Below are 17,302 nucleotides of genomic sequence, written 5' to 3' on the forward strand. Positions count from 1 at the left end.
ATCTAAATCGATTCTGACTCTGTCCTCGTGGCTTGAAATGAAACTGCATTGCATTACTGTAATGAATGTAGTGCAGAAACCGCATGCACAAGTATGCATTATCAACACAGGAAGACACAACCAGGTTAAGCTTTGACAATAAGGCTTTATTAAAATGCTGGTTTGGTTCCTCCATAGCTTTGGGAAATCAATGTCATTTAACACCTCTACAATCAGTAATACAATATCTGAAATGAGAAATCATAAGTGAGAAATGGGCAGGTCAGCACATTCACCAATCGAACACTTTGCATTCCAGTCAATTATTAATTACAGCAGCAGTTGTGTCAGATAGAGCAGATGAGACATATGAGTGCCTTAAATTTTATATTTAGTGGAAACCTCGGTCCAGTGCCAACATCAACACATAGTACTTTTCATATTTGTTGAGGCATGTGGTCATCATTGGCAATAATAATAATAATTTCTGGGGTTTTACGTGCCAAAACCACGAGGTAGGTAAAGGCACGCTGTAGTCGAGGGCTCCGGAAATTTTGACCATCTGGTGTTCTATAGACCATCTGGTGTCCTTTAACGTGCACTGCCATCGTACGTACACGGGCTTCTACCATTTCGCCTCCATCGAAATGTGACCGCCGCGGCCGAGATCGATCCATGACTTTTGGCTCGGCACTGTTGTGGCCGCCTCCAGCTTTGCAATGCTTTGCACTATGTGCAATGCCCGACTCGTTTCAGTTACTGTTTCAGGTGGGCTCTCATAGTCGTTATTGTCAGTGCTTGACAATGTGTTAGCAATGACCACACAGTGAATGTGCTTGCACACTTTGAAGTGTATCAGGTGCGCACACACTGCACATTCATTGCATCTCAAGGGACAGCAAGCAGCATCCCCGACTTTTGTCACTGTATAAGAGTGCCCTTTAGTAGACTGAGATGGCACAGTCCACGTGCCGTCTTTGTTTAATTTGGCACAACCTGCCATTTCAGTGCCAGATCTGTGGTACCTTTCAACTGCACTCAACTTCTTGCCCTTTGATCATCTGGATTGCCCTCTTAATCAAAAAATGATATGTCAAGTCCATGAGTGCAGAAATTAGTTTATCAACACGCTTATTCTTCTTTCCCTCCAGCATGCTGTGCTTCATCGTCCTGTGCATGCTCTCAAGGTGCATGTTGGTGTTGATACCTGCCCTCGTCCTGAAGCAGTAGGCCCGCTCTTGAGGTCTAACTGCATAGTTGTCCTTGAAGTACTTCAGAAAATCCCTCAGTTTTTCTTCCTCAGTGTCAAGGAATGATTGAAGATACTTTTCAAATTCTTGCTGGTCAAGGAACTCTAAAAGGAGTCGCACGTTGTGGTACACGTCTGGCCTCAGTTGTTTTTCTACAAACTCATGTATCTTCTTCTGCCAATTCCTATCCACATGCCAGGTGCAGAGAAGTTTCTGCTGAGGGACACCCATAACTGACGACCATGCCTTGTAAAATTGTGAGGCGTCATCAGACATAAATGTCTTAGCAGCCACTTTTTCGTTGATGGCACACTCAAGAGACCTGAAAAAGCTGCCAAGTTTTCCTCATTCATTCTGTTGCAGATGAAATAGGCTATAGGTATACCTTATCCCACTTCATCTAGCACTAGAAGAGTGGTCAGCTCAAACTGTTACCCTGTAGTTCCATGTGTTGAGTCAAGACACACAGTGCCCGTGCCCAATTCTTCTAACAGCTCTTTTTGTGGCTCTGTCATCAAAGCAAGGGCAAAATCTGTTGCACCAAAAGTACCAGTTGGGTCCACTGCACCTTGTGCCTTATACAGACAGACAAGTGTTTCACCTTTGTCTTACATTGCTTTCACCCACATATCTACACTGACAGCATCATTGGTGTGACACTGTTCAGGAGCAGCAATGTGAAACTGCCGTTTGATGTTATGCAAAGTTATGCGTTCTGCCAAATGTGCTGGCCTCAGCTTACATGCCCCCAACAGATGTTCTTATATTATTCAATATGGTTTTCATGGGCACACCACGCTCCAGGTCCTCTGCTACGTTGGTTAACCCCGTTGGCCTTTTCTTTGTCGCTCATCCTCAAGTGCTTAATTTCTGCTTTATGGCCATAATGCTTTCTTTGGTACCTTACATTTATGGTGATATCTTCAGGTGCCGGGCTCTGAGTGTTCTCCTTCTTCGTCACAGTAATAAATGAAAGACATATCTTACCGGACTTGCAGGTACCCTGACTTTTTTCTCGACGATTACCATGACCTTCCTTTGGCCTAGCCACTCCTGATCTATTAGAGTAGTAGTGGCTCCTCGTTTCCCCACTGGCCAGCTTTTTGGGAGCTGTGTGAAGAACAAACCAACAGTTCGCCTCTTCCTGAGCTTTCCATTCACTGAATTCTGTAATACAAATACAACATAGTATCAGAGAGAGACATTAAACCAACGAAAATAATTCAAAGGCCTTAGACATAGATTACAGGGGCGTAGCCAAGGGGGGGATCTCATTCAGTGCACTGATATTCTTTCTGAAAAACTTCTGAAGCATAAGTTTTTGACCGAGCTTACGAATGTGCTATCAACGGCAAAAACGACTGGGTGATAAATGTGACATGAGATGAACATGGGTTTTAACAAAAATGGGTCATACAAATGAAGAAACAAAGTATACGGCTTAACAGCGGAGGTCATCAAAAGGTATTAAAAAAAGCCTTTAAAAGGTTAAAACTTAAAAAGTAAGAACAATAAAAGTCAACAGGTTTTGCAAAAACACAAAATCTTTCTTCGAGGGCACACGTTTTCCAGAGTTTTGTGTGACCTTGCGGAGACCTTGTTGCACAGACTCAAGAAAACCAGTGATGTGCCTCCAAAAAACAGAGATGGGACAAAAACTGCTGTTATCCCATACGTGCACCAAGTGTCACATAGGATTAAGAAGGCTGCAGGGTGCGCAGGAGTCAGTGTAGTGCTTACCGCCCCCAACAAACTTTGGAGGCCTGTGCAAGCGTGTAAACGTGAACAGTGAAAGGCCTGACATGCTGCAAGAAGGACACCACGCGGTTTTTGTCTTGCAAATGTGGCATCGTGTATAAGATTCCGCTCTCTTGTGGATGTGTTTACATAGGCCAAACTGGCCAATGTATTAACGATCGCTTGCGTGAACACGCCAACAATTTAAAAGTCTGACGGCAACATGGCCTTACACTGTGCAGCTTGCGGTTGTACCCCCTTTCTTGACCAGGCTGTCATAGCTCGAGAAATATATGATGCATCATGTGCAGAACAGCTCGGACCCAGCTGTGTCAGCATGCTCTCTGTGTCACTCTCGAAGAAAGAGTCTGCGTTTTTGCAAAACGTTTATTGTTATTCTCACTTTTAAAGTGTTAACCTTTTCAAGGCCATTTTTAATACCTTTTTACAGCCTCCTTTGTTCAGCCGCATCATTGTTTCTTCATTTGGATGACCCGCTTTTTGTTAAAACCCATGTTCATCTCATGTCGCATTTATCACACAGCCGTTTTTGCCGTTGATAACGCATTCATGAGCTCGGTCAAAAACTTCTGTATGGTATCAAGGGTTTTTTCGCTTTGTCGCCCTGTTTCCATGGGCACGTTACCGCCTGTAATCTTTAGCGAGAAAAAAAAAAGCGTAAGGAAGAAAAAAAATTAATTTTTTTTTTTGATAGTCTTGTTCTGAAGCACTCGATGTTACCACGTGATGAGTGTAGTGCATTAAATGTTAGTTGGAAGTAGCGCTCTATGTGTCCTTTTCACTGTCCCTGTCTTGTGCGCTCACCTGTTTCAACACATCATGTATCCACCGGACATATTTGCTCTGCTTTGTTTTTAGAGGGAAAACAAAAAAGCGACGCAAGCGGCAGTACTTTCAGTGTGATCGAGCAAAATTGTGAAAATTAGTGCCTCTGTGCATACTTGTTTTCTTTTTTTTTTTTCTACGCGACAAGCACATGCGAATTATAACTAGCTGGCACAGTGAATGCACGTGGAAGCGGTCATGTGCTGTACAGCCTCACCACAAAAAATGATAAAAATGCACTGACACTGTCTTTTCCAACAACTATAAACTGAAAACAGGGTGGGTACTCACCTTTATCTTTGTGGAACGCCTGCTGGCGAATTTGTGCGCTGCGATGTGGTGCTCCACATATTTTTCCAGTGAAGACAGGCCAACGCCACAAACGTCGCATTTCATGGGAGTATTGACTTTTGCGGCTACTTGACGACACCGACGACACTTCGTGACACGTGCGCGGAGACAGCGCCGGCGGAGGTGAAGACGACACTAGGACACTAGGGACGAAATTCATCAAGCACGTGACATACTAGGCACTCCGTGGCGACACGGGGAAAAGTCAAAACTAACTTAGGGAAAAAAAGTCTTCAAGTGACGTCACACGTGAGTGACGTAGCAGTGACGTCATCTATTGTTCGCGAGAGAGCCCAGACTCCGGCGAAACGCATGTCCCACGTGGGGACGTCGAGGCCTTGCCTCTTCGCCGCCTCGCGGGCTTGCTGGATGGCCCATAGCTGATCGTCGAGGCGGGAGCTGCGCAGGGCAGCGCACCATCTCGACGAGAGGGCAGAATGGCTGTTATTCAAACAAAATTATGTTTATCTTTGAGGCTATGGCTGTTCTTGCTGGGTGTGGCAAAAAGCCCCAGAGTAAGTGATTTTATAGGTAAAAACACGTCACATACAACGATCTACAAAATCTAGTACACTATACTACAACGGTAATAGATAGGCAGCGCCTCCTGCGCCGCGCGGCGCAGCAGCCAGCCCCACACAGAAGTGGCTCCTGCGCCGCACGGAAGTGACGTCACTTTAAAAATTATTACTTAAAGCTATTTGAATGTATAAACTATTATTGTATAATACGTTAAATTTACAAAAATATTACTAAACAGGTGTTTCACGAGTCAATTAGCCTATATTTGTTAATTAAGCACATATCACAAGCATTTTAAATACAGGGGGCGCCATGAGCGCTGCGGCTGCGAAAGGTATAGTGGCAGAGATGGGAGCTGCGATGTGTGGTGGTGGTAACAACCTTATTGAAAACTCCGGCAAATTCGTGGCCTGGGCCTAGGCCGCCCCCAAGGAGGACCGAAGACCCTGTGTCGTCGTTGCCTGAAGGGATTGCTGGATGCCCAGTTGATCGTGGAGGTTGGAGCTAGCGCGGCCGTCCACCGCGCCGCAGCTTCATCCGAGTGTGTGCACCATAAAGTTTCTCAGTGTGAAGTGTGGATTATTGTTGTTGGACGTACTGCATTTTCTAGATTGCAATGCCAAGCGTGTTGTTGTGGAAGGTAAAAGTGTCCTTGCCGCCGAGTTTTGCTTGTCGCGAAGGGCAAGGTCGATGATGAAATAAATGCTTTTGCACAGTTCGCGTGTGACTGTCCGGACGCACATGCATGAAACCCCACTGCGTCTGCGAAGTGTACTTACGAAGCCTGTGATCTCCGAAGGACAAAGCTACTGCATTGCAGGCTGTTTTGCTAAGTGAGAAAAAGTACGGCCGTTCTCATCCGTTGCTACGGAAATGCTCCCGTGCTGTCACAGGCCGTGCGTGTTATTCAGCAAGGCAGACAAGCTGTTTTGTAGGTAGATGGGCTAATGCAGTTGGCACTTGCCCTTGGGTATCGTTTATCAAGTGCTAATCGCCTATAGCATTACTTTGGCACGTCAGTATTTTGAAGCGGCCTGCCGGTTACCTCGTCAGGTGGTGACGGTATGTTGAGCGACATAAAAAAAATTTCCTGTTGCATATTCGGCGTGGCTACGTTGCAGTCCGCCTTTTTGTCATCAAAACTTTGATAAACCGTGGAAATCAACATTCCTGACGCGTGTGCCGGAGAAACTGATGCAGCCAGCTGCGTTTGAACTTTTCGTGTCCTCCTGCGTCTCGCCGATTAAGAGCATTAATTCGCAAAACACTTTATCATAATAAATATAGCCACTTCTGCGAGGGTCATCATCAAAGGGCCTGTGGACAGGACCACCAGCAGCATGTCAGGCTGACGGGAGGCCGATGAGAAGGCGCAAATGTAAAAACAATAGTAGCGCGACCAAAAAAAAGTAAATAAAACAAACTGCGAAGGGGCTCGAACCAGCGACCTTACCCGTCCTTTATGTGCTGCGCTAGCTAACTACGCCACAGCTGCCGATCAGTTCGGAGGGTTTAACAAGCCGGTTTTGTATTGTAGTCACGCTGGACGTAACTTTAACATTTTTCATTTTTACGTCTGGACGTAACTTTCACAGCTTCTATTGTTACGTCTAGACATAATGCTAGACACTCCCGACTATTCAAACCATATACTATTATTCAAACGAAGCGCCGAACCGGAAAAGTGCATGACGTCACATCCGTGCGGCGCAGCAGCCGTTTCTGTGTGGGGGTGGCTCGTGCGCCGCGCGGCGCAGCAGTCTCTGCCTAATAGATAATGTTGTCTACGGTCTATCGTATGGTTTCGTTTCCCAATATCGTTTCTGCCACATCCAGCTGGCAGAATAATGGCCTTCAAGATTTGTGCAGTTTTATTCTGTGGACGTTGTCATGAAGGGCGTGAGTTTGGACGCCACGTATTTGTATGTATTCAAGTTTCTAGCATAGTCAAAGAGGACATGATAATAAAGGTAGTTGTAGGTAATTTTTGTTTAGCCATGAATTGCCAAAAGCTTGGCCTCGGAGATTTGCCTTTCTTTTTTTTAGTCTGAGGAAAGTTGTCGAGATCAGAACTTCTGTACACTTCTGAACATCTGAAAGAATTTCTGCACATCTGTACACTTTTATTTTGAGCATGTTTTCATGGCCGGCGTGAGTTTGGGCACCACGTATGTGTATTTTAGTCAAGTTGCTAACGTAGCTAAAGCAGAAATCATTTTTTTCTGCAATCCTATTAAGTTCAGCTAGTCATTCGTAATTTTCATCAACTAAAGAAGAATATTTTTAGGCAATGTTAATTAACTGCGCTAGCTATAGAAGATTTTCGAAACTTGCGGTCAACCATGAAGTGTCAAAAAGCTTAGCCTCCGAGATGTGCATTGTTTATTCGGAGGATAGTTGTCGCGATGAGGGCGCCGCCTATTTTCTCAGCCGGCATTCACGTACGTAGAGATGCGCTACCATTGCAACAGCTCCTTTGCATTACTAGATTAGCCGTCGCCATTGCCCTCGATCCCTGGATCTCGTAGCGAGGTTACGGCATCTGTAGCATCATCGTTGGACGTCAGCCCCGCAGGTGTTCTCGGACGCCACACCCGTCATCGCAAGCCAGTGCCTACGTTTCTCGTATCACGCTTACAGCTTACCCCCTGAGATCAGGAACGGCCCAGGGACCCAAAGTTCACACGGGAAGGCGTATCCGAGCCTGCACGTAGGAGCTACGACCGCCTACACCACCATGGATAAGGAAAGCATCAAAAAGCAGATCGAGAACCTCCGGTATCAGGCACAGATGGAACGGTGGCCCCTTTCCAAGTCTATCCAGGCGTAAGTACCCTCATCGTATCTTTTCTTCGAGCCTAAGTGGCCCATTTTAGGTGTTGCAGTTTATGCGTTACACCACCCGGCTTGGGCGTGTAGGCGGCGAATGGTTTAGCGTGCTTTCGACCGGGATGGAACAAAAAAAAAATCCTTTCGAGAAAACGCCATTTGTCGAGGAATGGTCGAGTCTTCGATAGCGTCGCTTGAAATGCGACGTAATTGCAAAAAGAAATGCTTGATCTCGAAGTGTGCCTTCACTTCGTTCGCGTTTGGAATCGTAATAGCGTTGCCTTTTTCCGTGGTTTCGTCGTGATCGATTGGGCGCCAGGCCGGGCCAGCTATTATTGCCGGAACGTGAAGTGAACCTCGCTGCACCCTTTTGTTAATGCTCTTCTGCTTTTCTTCACGCATGTTTTTGTGTCTACCGCTGTTGATCCCAGTTTTTAGTTGTCGGAAGTACTGTGCACGCTTCGCACGTTAGTTGTTCCGCGTTGCATGTTGGTCGCGTGACCACTTAAATTTGCGTCTAGTCATTTCGAGTGATTGTTGTGCGCCTTTGTGGTCGCTTGCTTTCGGCTTGTGTGTCTGTGAGAATGCATAATGAAGTTGATGTCGATTACGAGCTGTGGATGTCACGCTTGAGTTACCACTGAGGCGGGCTTGTTGCTTCGTCTCGGGATTTTGTCCCTGGACGATTGGCTGCGCCACACGGTGTTGGTGTAGTGCGGCGAAGCCGTACGTTCGGCTAGGACTGGTCTGGTGCAAGATTTCTTCCTTCTTTTTTTTTTCGGCGTAATTGGATTTGAAGAACTAGGTCGTGATTTCTGTGTCGTCCGATCTCGTCTGGGGTTCTTTGTTTTGCTTGTTTGTTCGTTTCAGTCGCAAGGACATTGTTCTTCGCGGTTTGTTGATTTATACCGGCATTCTGACGTAGGCTACGTTCATGTCCATGTGTTATCATCTACCTCTACAGAACTATAAATAAAGGAACAGCTGCAATTTCGGCGAAATTTTATTCACAGGCGGTTCATCATCTCGCTGTACTAGTCTTCGTTTTTTTCCGTGCCAAAATTCCGCTGTATGATTCCTTTCACCCGTAAGAGTGCCCGTACGCCTGTATTTAATTTTTATAATTTTATTATTGCCATATTTTCTTTGCATTGTGACCTTTTCTCAGGTGACGAAGCTTTAATGGTATTGACTCCATCTTTCTGTCGTTGTTGTTTTATGAAGATATCAAGGCTAAAGGTTAGGCGATGGCATTTTGTGGAGCCAAATATGCCAGAACATAGCTGAGCTGTTTACAATGTTACCTTAGAAGCATTCCTTATACGCAATACAGCGTGAACGCGTAATATGTGGTTATACTTACCTGGGCGCCACTTTGATTCTCAGTAAAAATTTAATAATCAGATGTGTGGCTAATTTGCATTGCCTTAATTGTGTATTATAGCGTTGCATACAAGGCCAATTTGTGAGATACATGCATGAACGTGTGCTGTTTTTTGTTATTGTATGTGTCGCAATTTCAATTCAGTTTTTGTAAATATTGCATTGCCTGCTATCTGCTGTATAGCATCAGCGACACGTGCCATGCTGTTGAGTGTGCCGTTAAATGTGGCAAAGGGGCTTCTGTACTGTGGCATTGCAATTTAATCATTGGCCCGAATGTTTGGGTATAAGTTATGTAAAGGAATGCACTTGATTTTGTACAGGTAGGAAAAACTTGGCTTGATATTGCACCCTTTCTTATTGTAAATGACAAGCATTGTGTGCAGTAGCTCCGATTGCAGTACAAAGTAACTCGTATTGCAAGCTTACAGAAAAATTCTGCCATTTGCTACTATAGCACACGTTGCATGTAGCATCCTTCAACATACTGTGGCAGCTGAGTGGCTACAGCACTGCACTGCTAGACACGAGGATCTGGGTTCAATTCCTGCTCATGGTGGCAGTTTTTCAATGGAAGCGAAATGTGGGGAACATGCCCACATGCTTACATTTCAGTGCATGTCAAAGAACTCCTGGGTGTCATGTCCTGTCTGGAGTCCACAATTATAAACCTGGGATTGCTTAATGTGCGCTTAAATCTAAGGACACAGATATTTTTGCATTTCGTTCCCATGAAAATGTCACTCTGTGACTGAGAATCAAACTCGTGTCCTCAAGCTTCGTATTGCAACACCTTACCTGCCACGCTAGGGCAGACGCGTTGACCAATGGGCCATTGCAGGGTAATAAAGGGGTGGGCAGGTTGGTTCAGATTCGTAGTTCATTGCACTGCCTGGCCAGCTTCACTGAAGATGAAGACACTCACGAGTAAGTAATTTGACAGGACGAGCACTGTACTCGTGACAAAATTTTATTGAAAAGCATATTTGTGAGCAATGAACCATGTTCCAGCCATGTCCAAGGGTACACATTACAACTGCAGCACCATGTGCCGCTTTACTTTATTGCACCACTATCAGACGAGGACAGGGGTGCAGAATGAGAAACCGTTCATTGGAGAGTCGGGTGCTAAGTGCAGTATACTGTGAAGAGGTGCACGGAAACTTCGTCGGCTTATGTACACAGGCGTCCACTGTTAAAGGGAACATCGGAGCGTGTGGCGGCAGCTCGGCGCCACCGCCGGCCAGCGGCTGCAACGAGTTTCGCGCAGGCGCAGTGCGCGCTGTGAGTCGTGCTCTTTCGTCGTCTGCTTCCGCGCTGCGAATCGTCGCGAAGCGAACCGCTGACGCGACGAAAGAGCACCGGGCACGGTGCTCACTGCGTCTGCGCGAACCTCGTTGCAGCCGACGGCCGGCGGTGGCGCCGAGCTGCCGCCACACGCTCCGATGTTCCCTTTAACAGTGGACGCCTGTGTACACCTTAATGTTGCTTTTCTTTGGCCGAACTGGAGCAATATTTCTTTTCTCTGTCGTGGCGAATCTCTTGCACTGGTCGATTTGAAGCAGGTGGGCACTTTTTAAACACTGGTCATTTCGCATCAACTCCACACAATATCTCCCTCTTCCCCACGAAGGCGAGAAAATTCCGGTCGAAATAGGGTAAGAAGCGCACGTCACTTCTGTCATCAATCAAAATCAGTAGACAACATTGTTCCCACCATGGACATCAACCTTAGTTGCCAGGAGAACTCACAGAGTGGTAGTTGGCCGTAGTGTTACTAATCGATTTGTGCGATGTGTGCTTAAAAGGCTTCTGGCACAGTCTCCCGCCGTGCATCTTTCAATGTTCACTGGCAGATGTGGATAAGTGTGATCTGGGTGCTCGATGCACGATTTTGGCAGCCACTCCAGGTCTCCCAGTGCCACAAGTTGCACGTTGCATATACATTCATCTGTGTGGTTTTTATTATATCCATTTTTCTTTTTTTTTTTTTCTCGTCCCACTTGCACATCTCTTTCATTGATTGCAGGCTGCGGGAGTACATTGAGGAGAACGAGCGGACAGACCCACTAATCCACGCCCCCGACAAGAAGAGCAACCCGTGGGCCGAGAAAGGCAAATGTCTCATCATGTGAACCGAGGACATCAGTGCGCTCCTGACTCCTCCTGCCGGCCTCCTGGTTCTCTTGCTGGTACTCTTCTGGCCGTACTATTATTTCGCCTGAAACCAGCAGGCTGGCAAGGGACTCTCCGGAACGAAACGCCTCCCAACATTTGCAGCAGTCGCAGCAGCGTCGACTCTCTTCCCACTTCCGGAGCCTCGCTCCGCAGGTCACCATGAGCCCTTCCAGCAAAAGCAGTGTTGGTACCATAGAGTTTCCTACAATAGTTACTTGTAGGAACTGCAGCGCTGTGATCGTTCAACCACCATGGGAATGATGAGTAGTAGTACATGGGTTTGCCAAATCTTCGTGCTTGCGGCTTCGAACGCACTTGCGGCGTTGCTTATCGTAGTGTTTCGGCTTTTGTTTTGGATAAAGGAACGGCTTGTTGTAAACCTCATGAGCCAACTTGAATTGGTCAGCCTAAATAAGTCAAGGCAGTGAAGTGGGACTGCTTAACTATTGCCAAACTTCATCTTGCGACAAAGTGGCTGCAGGCCACATGGAGCCGAAAGCACGAAGCTTAGGCAAATTCATGTACCGCCCATCGTTTCCATGCTGGCTGAAGCGTCACGTGTTGCAACCCCCATGAGACACTAGCGCCAGATTTCCCTCTACTGTACTATTGTGAAACTCTATGGTTGGTACCACATTTTCTGAGAATGTTGCTCGTCCTCGTGCATACAGAACATACATTAGGCCGGCATACATTAATCTGCTGCCCATTCCCAGAATTTCGTTGAAAATGGTCAGAAAATGTATTCTGGTTTTTAAAAACACCCGACAGGAGAATGCTCGTCAATGAGCCCCAGCCAGTTGTACGTGAAAATTTTCTTCCTCCCGAGCGAGCAGTTTGCACTAAGGGTCGCAAGAACATACTAGCTCAAAAGTGCAACTTTGGAGTCTAACTGGCTCTATCTAGAGCAAACCACTTTTACAAAGCTGTCATATTTGTCAGTTAGCGTACAGACTTCTCTAATATCTGCTTTTCTTTTTTCATTTTTTAAAGATTTAGTGAGTTCAAATTCAGCTGTTGCACGGAGGGGTGTGTTATATGTGCGCTTTCAACATTCAACATTTCAGCATTGTGAACGTTGGCCGATTTCACTTGAGAATGACACTACTGTGTAGAATTGTAATCTTCAGGTACCCTAAGGTTGTGCAAGGCAATGGCTTAAGACTGGTACAAGTTTCATATGGCAAAAGTTGGAGTTTGTTGCGTCATTCTTGAAATAGTTCATTCATTATCGAAACATGTTTTGTACGTGGATAAGATTGCAAGAGAACCTGGACTGCAGCAATTACTTTGCTGGCATTTTACCATTACAGCTGAAAGTTTGTCATGTACCTGTAGTAAGGTCATAAGAGCATACTGCTCATCAGGTGGCCACATGCACACCGTATACAAGCAGCGAGAGATGATACAGTAGACCTTGTCATGCGACCACATAATGAATGGATATGATTTGAAAACCATATGGATGTGACAGTGCAAAAAAGAGGTAGTGAGAATATATAATTCTTACCCATTGACATACAATTATAGGTCCGTAAAGAATTGCAAATTGGCTGCTCAGGGCCATCATTTTAATGAAAGTACACCAGATCTGGTTTTAATTTGCCATTGCGGCCATTGAAAAAAGCATTCCACATCTGCAGTGTTAAATAATGTTGCATTATCTTGTATGTACGAATTGAAATGGATTCGAGACTCTCGCTGGGGCCGTAGGCCTAACACTTTCAAAGCGTACGATGAAAATCTCAACTATTTGTGTTCATCACGACATCAGACATAGCGAGGGCTTGTCATTTCTTTTCGTCATGACAGAATAATAGCGAAACCGAATTTGAATTTAGCTCGATGGCCTGAGTGCTGCCGCGTTACACTAATGGGGTTACCAGTGAAAGCCACTGAGGCCATTCCCAGGCTAGGATCAACAAATTTCTGGCTGTGTACAAACCAGTCATTCAAGAAAGGTGATGGTTACGTATCACCTTCCATGGCGATAAAAGTATGCCGTCGTTGCTTGCAAATCGTGTACATGTGGTTGAACCTGAGATGCAGTTGCGTGCACTGTCCTGTGCAGTACACTAGTACGCTCAAAGTGGCAGTTTCAGAGGGAAAGAGGGCCTGCTAGCACTTTTGCAAGTGTTGCTGCAGTTTCAATGCACTGAGTTTGTATATTAAATGCATGGAAGTATATTTATTGCAGCGATGCTTTTGTTATGATTTATTGTTGGCATTTGTGCATACCTTATGTACGCACTAATGCAAGTTATGCACGCTCCCTTTTTCTTTGTGTCTTGTTTAGGTACACTATATTTCAATCTTTATCATACTTGTTTTTTGTGTAAGACTGGTGCATGTAACTTCCTTGTTAGCACCGGTTAAGCATAGTCACTATTTCACATCCAGTTACTATGTTACCCTGGCCGTTGTTCAGTTCAGTGATAAGCATCGAGCCACTACTTTGGTCCTGGGACCTTTTAGCAAGTGCTAGTCACATTTTGCTTAGTGAAGGGTTCTTAGCAAATCAGCAGCTTGCTCCAATTCTATGTGAAGCCTGCCGGTCTTTTGTTGCAGTTTCTTCCCATTCAGTGGCTGGCACTATCAGAGCAGTTTTATGTGCCGTACCACACTGCATTCAGCTTTTGTGTCTATTCTTAGCGTTTGGATGCTCATTGAGTGCAGCACAGAAAACTTATTTCCTGTATATCTATCTTGGGTCTCTGCATCTTGCCACAATCATCCGGCAGCATGTTGAAAGATTGAGTACGTACACCTCCACTCAGGACAGAGAAAATATAACACCCTGATGTTAATCAACATGCAGGATGACAATACATTTGATTGGCTTGCTGTCAGGCCAGAGTAAGCTTCTAAACGTGGTGCTTCTCAGAAACTATGGACTGATTAAGCATTGCGTTCTTCAAAGTGCCAATAGGGTATTTCTTATGTCTGCTTGTCTCAGAAGTTCTCTGGGGCATCAATTGGCAGGTTACGAAAATTCACAATTGATTGTTCACTGTCGATGCGCTTACTTCTGAAGCAAGCATCAATCCACAGGAACTTAAGAGCAACTCCGGCGATTTTTTGATGTCATAATAAAATTCTATATGTTCTCTCTAATATTTCGATGACCTGTGCCGAACGATACAACTATAAATTGTTTTAGTTATCTTGAAAGTTAATATTAAAGACCGGCTGCGCATTCCCAAATCATGCCCTCGAATATGTGAAATTATAAGCGCCCACCCTGCGTTTGTGGCATGACAACCTACCTCACCCTTCATGGCGACCTTTCAGCACTTAAACTGTTGCTGAAATCACCACGTTCAAGCTTCCAAGAGCCATCATAGCTCACGGTGTCGTTGAATGACATAGCCTGTTTTTCTATTCTGGTGCTAGCATTACATGTACTACTGTGCTTACCCAACGGTGGGGTAGGTTGTGATGGCATCACAAACGTTACATGAAGCAGCTACCCATTTCACTTTTGACACCAGGCTTTTTCGTTAGCTTAAGTTATTGATTAGTTTCCGAGCAAATCAAACCACCCTATGTGTTTGCAGGGGGTTCGGTGTTACTTCCTTCAAAATGGTAATATCCTAATACATCGTAGAAATGCCGGAGTTGCCCTTCAAGGCAAAAGACAATGTTTCATAAAACCTGAAGCCCCATCAAAAGCTCTGATACAGAGGGCTTTAGTGACCGTTGTAGTTTGAAAAGCTCATATACTAACGTTTACATGTTGAACCAGATACCACTTTAGACCAGGGAGACAGATCTTAACTAGAATACAGGATAGAGAAATAATGTTCCGTAAAGCTGTTCTCACATCCTCAGTGACAACAACATAATGGTAGCCTGTATAGTTTTGTCCAAGTTGTAACATTCACTCTGCTGCCGGATTGTCGTGCAATGCAGGTCTAGTTCTCGGCTCTTCCACAGAAACTCTAAGGCTAGTAAAGCAAACCAGGGGTAGGCACGCAAGCAGCAGACGTATGGAGCTACTGCTAAGCTTAAGGGAAGAAATGCACTTTGAAAACTACTTCACACGCCAGTTAGTAGGGATCAAAGTTGGAGCACCAAAAAAAAAAAACATGACCACTGCCATTGCTGCGACTGCATTGTGTCCTTCCTTTCATCAAGCAAAGCGCATGCTGCTAGAATAAATCTGGGAACCTTTTTGTACACGACTCACTGCGGTGCTTCTAGCTACCAGAGTTGCTTGCACTTAATGGCTGCAAGAGGATGAATTCTGTTCACGTCACGAAGGGTGTCCAAAACGAGTTGGGTCGGTCACTCCTGTGATGCCCCAAAAGTTGAGGACCTGATCAAATTGTGGCCATCTTGCTTATTTATGTTAACTTGTGTATTTTGGTCCTGAAGGTCTTGCATAGCTGCTAGTAGCAGTAGAAGTAGTGCCACATCACTGGCATGGAGCTGAAGATTTGACAACTTTTAAATAATTACATTGGCTCAGTTGTTCATTTGTTCGCAGTCTCTCATAGTAACAGCACTCACTTTGTTGCTACTTCATTTGCATGACAGTTATTGCAGCAGTTCTTGTGGAACTGGTATTCTGATCACTTCTATTGCTTGTCCGCTTTGTATTTAGTTTTTCATCACTGTATGAACATTCAACCATCAAAAAACAGCAGCTTTATCTTTTCTTTTTCCAAGTGCGTTCCAGTATTCACCCAAATGTAATAACTGAACATGGTTCTCTCAACACTTCATGCGCCATCTGTCTTTATATGGTCAAAGCGTTTTTCTTGAGCTTGCCCGTAGTCGAGGTTGGCAATGAATGGTGTTTTGATATCGACAAAATGCGAGTGCAAAGCAGTAACAGTTCATTTTGCAGCCACGAGCGTAGCTTGCTGCATGGTGACAACCAGGTGTTTTCACTAAGCAAATGAGTAACTCTTGTATGATGTGCTGTCACTGTAAGCTTTACAACCTTTCCACAAAAATATCTTATTCACTGCCCCTTGAAGTTTAAGAGCAGTGTTGCATATACTTAACATTGTAGGACACATGGCTCCTGAGCACTGGGTTAATTGCTTCAACATGTGTAGCGCTCAGTGCTTTAGGAAACTGAACTCAGCGGAGCAGCTAGTCATACTTTTTGCACAGTTCTGTGTAGTTGATGCTACTTTTTTTTCTTTGTGAATCTCCTTTGCTTCTACTGGCCACTTGTTTTCTCTTCGTATTATGCTGTGGTGAATAGTGTGTTATATTAAGCCATTCGTACGCAAGTCAGGCCCATTAAAGTATGCGCTCACATGTCTAAGCAGCATTACAAGAAAAAGATATTCACGTATAACAGGAGTGACTTAGGCAGCTCTGAAAATCTCTGCACAATTTTCTAGCATTTAACTCATCGAAACATAGCATCATTCATTCTTTGTTATTGCACCCAAAAAAGGATCCTTCATGCTTTGGAGGCCTGTCCATGCAACAGTTGCCATGCTCTGGAAGCTTCCATTGCCAAAGAACCAATGGCACTTGGCAATTGCCACTCACGTCTTTAAGCGAGCGGAGTGGCAACACTTGGCTTTTCGTGTGGAGAGCTCCAAGCTGTTAAGTATAGCAAGATTGCCAGCACTCATGGCCGGCCGTGCCTGTCATGTCGTTTGTTGGACACTACAGGCACAACCTTGAGTACCTTTGGCAGGTAATCACCTCCATGTTGTGTTGCTGTTGTGAAAGGTTTCTGCACACTGCACATCACAGGTCATGGTCAAATCACAACTAGAATGTTCGCCAGCAGACGATGCCTTTAGCGGCATCTTCTGTGAGTGCCCAAACCCTTCCAAAAACCACTACTGCAGAAACCATGACCCGTGTCCTTCATGACATGGACATAGCCTGAAACATGGTACATCTATTCATGGCAATTCCCTCACCTGAAGTGCAGGTGTTTATCACCAGGCAGCATGAATGGCACAGTTGGCTGTGTGCTCGCACATTGCTTTCCACAGCTGTAGCATACAGATAAGCGCCACACTTCTAAGAATGTTGTCTTTGTAAATTATGCATCTGCGATGACTAACGCACGTGACATGACTGGTGTGACAGTTGAAGTTCAGGACAGCCAAGGAAGTCTTGAAGTGACATTGGGTGATGCACAAAAGTATTTTTTTTTCACTACTGTTTTCACATCTTGAGACTGCTTGTAGCTACAAAAGAGCTTGTATTTTGGTGTATGCGACATTGTGTAATGTTAAACAAACCTA

The 17,302-nt window shown here is 45.1% G+C and overlaps 1 long non-coding RNA gene across 1 annotated transcript; it reads right to left on the reverse strand.

The window, feature by feature from the left end:
- Window positions 1-1,373: 1,373 nt before the first annotated feature.
- LOC125759374 (uncharacterized) lies at window positions 1,374-4,453 on the reverse strand. The gene is made up of 2 exons (XR_007416981.1): window positions 4,104-4,453; window positions 1,374-2,396 (listed from the first exon to the last, which is right to left on the reverse strand). It is a non-coding gene; the product is annotated as an uncharacterized LOC125759374 (long non-coding RNA).
- Window positions 4,454-17,302: the final 12,849 nt, after the last annotated feature.

Source organism: Rhipicephalus sanguineus, chromosome 7, assembly GCF_013339695.2.
Source record: "Rhipicephalus sanguineus isolate Rsan-2018 chromosome 7, BIME_Rsan_1.4, whole genome shotgun sequence".
NCBI lineage: Eukaryota > Metazoa > Arthropoda > Arachnida > Ixodida > Ixodidae > Rhipicephalus > Rhipicephalus sanguineus.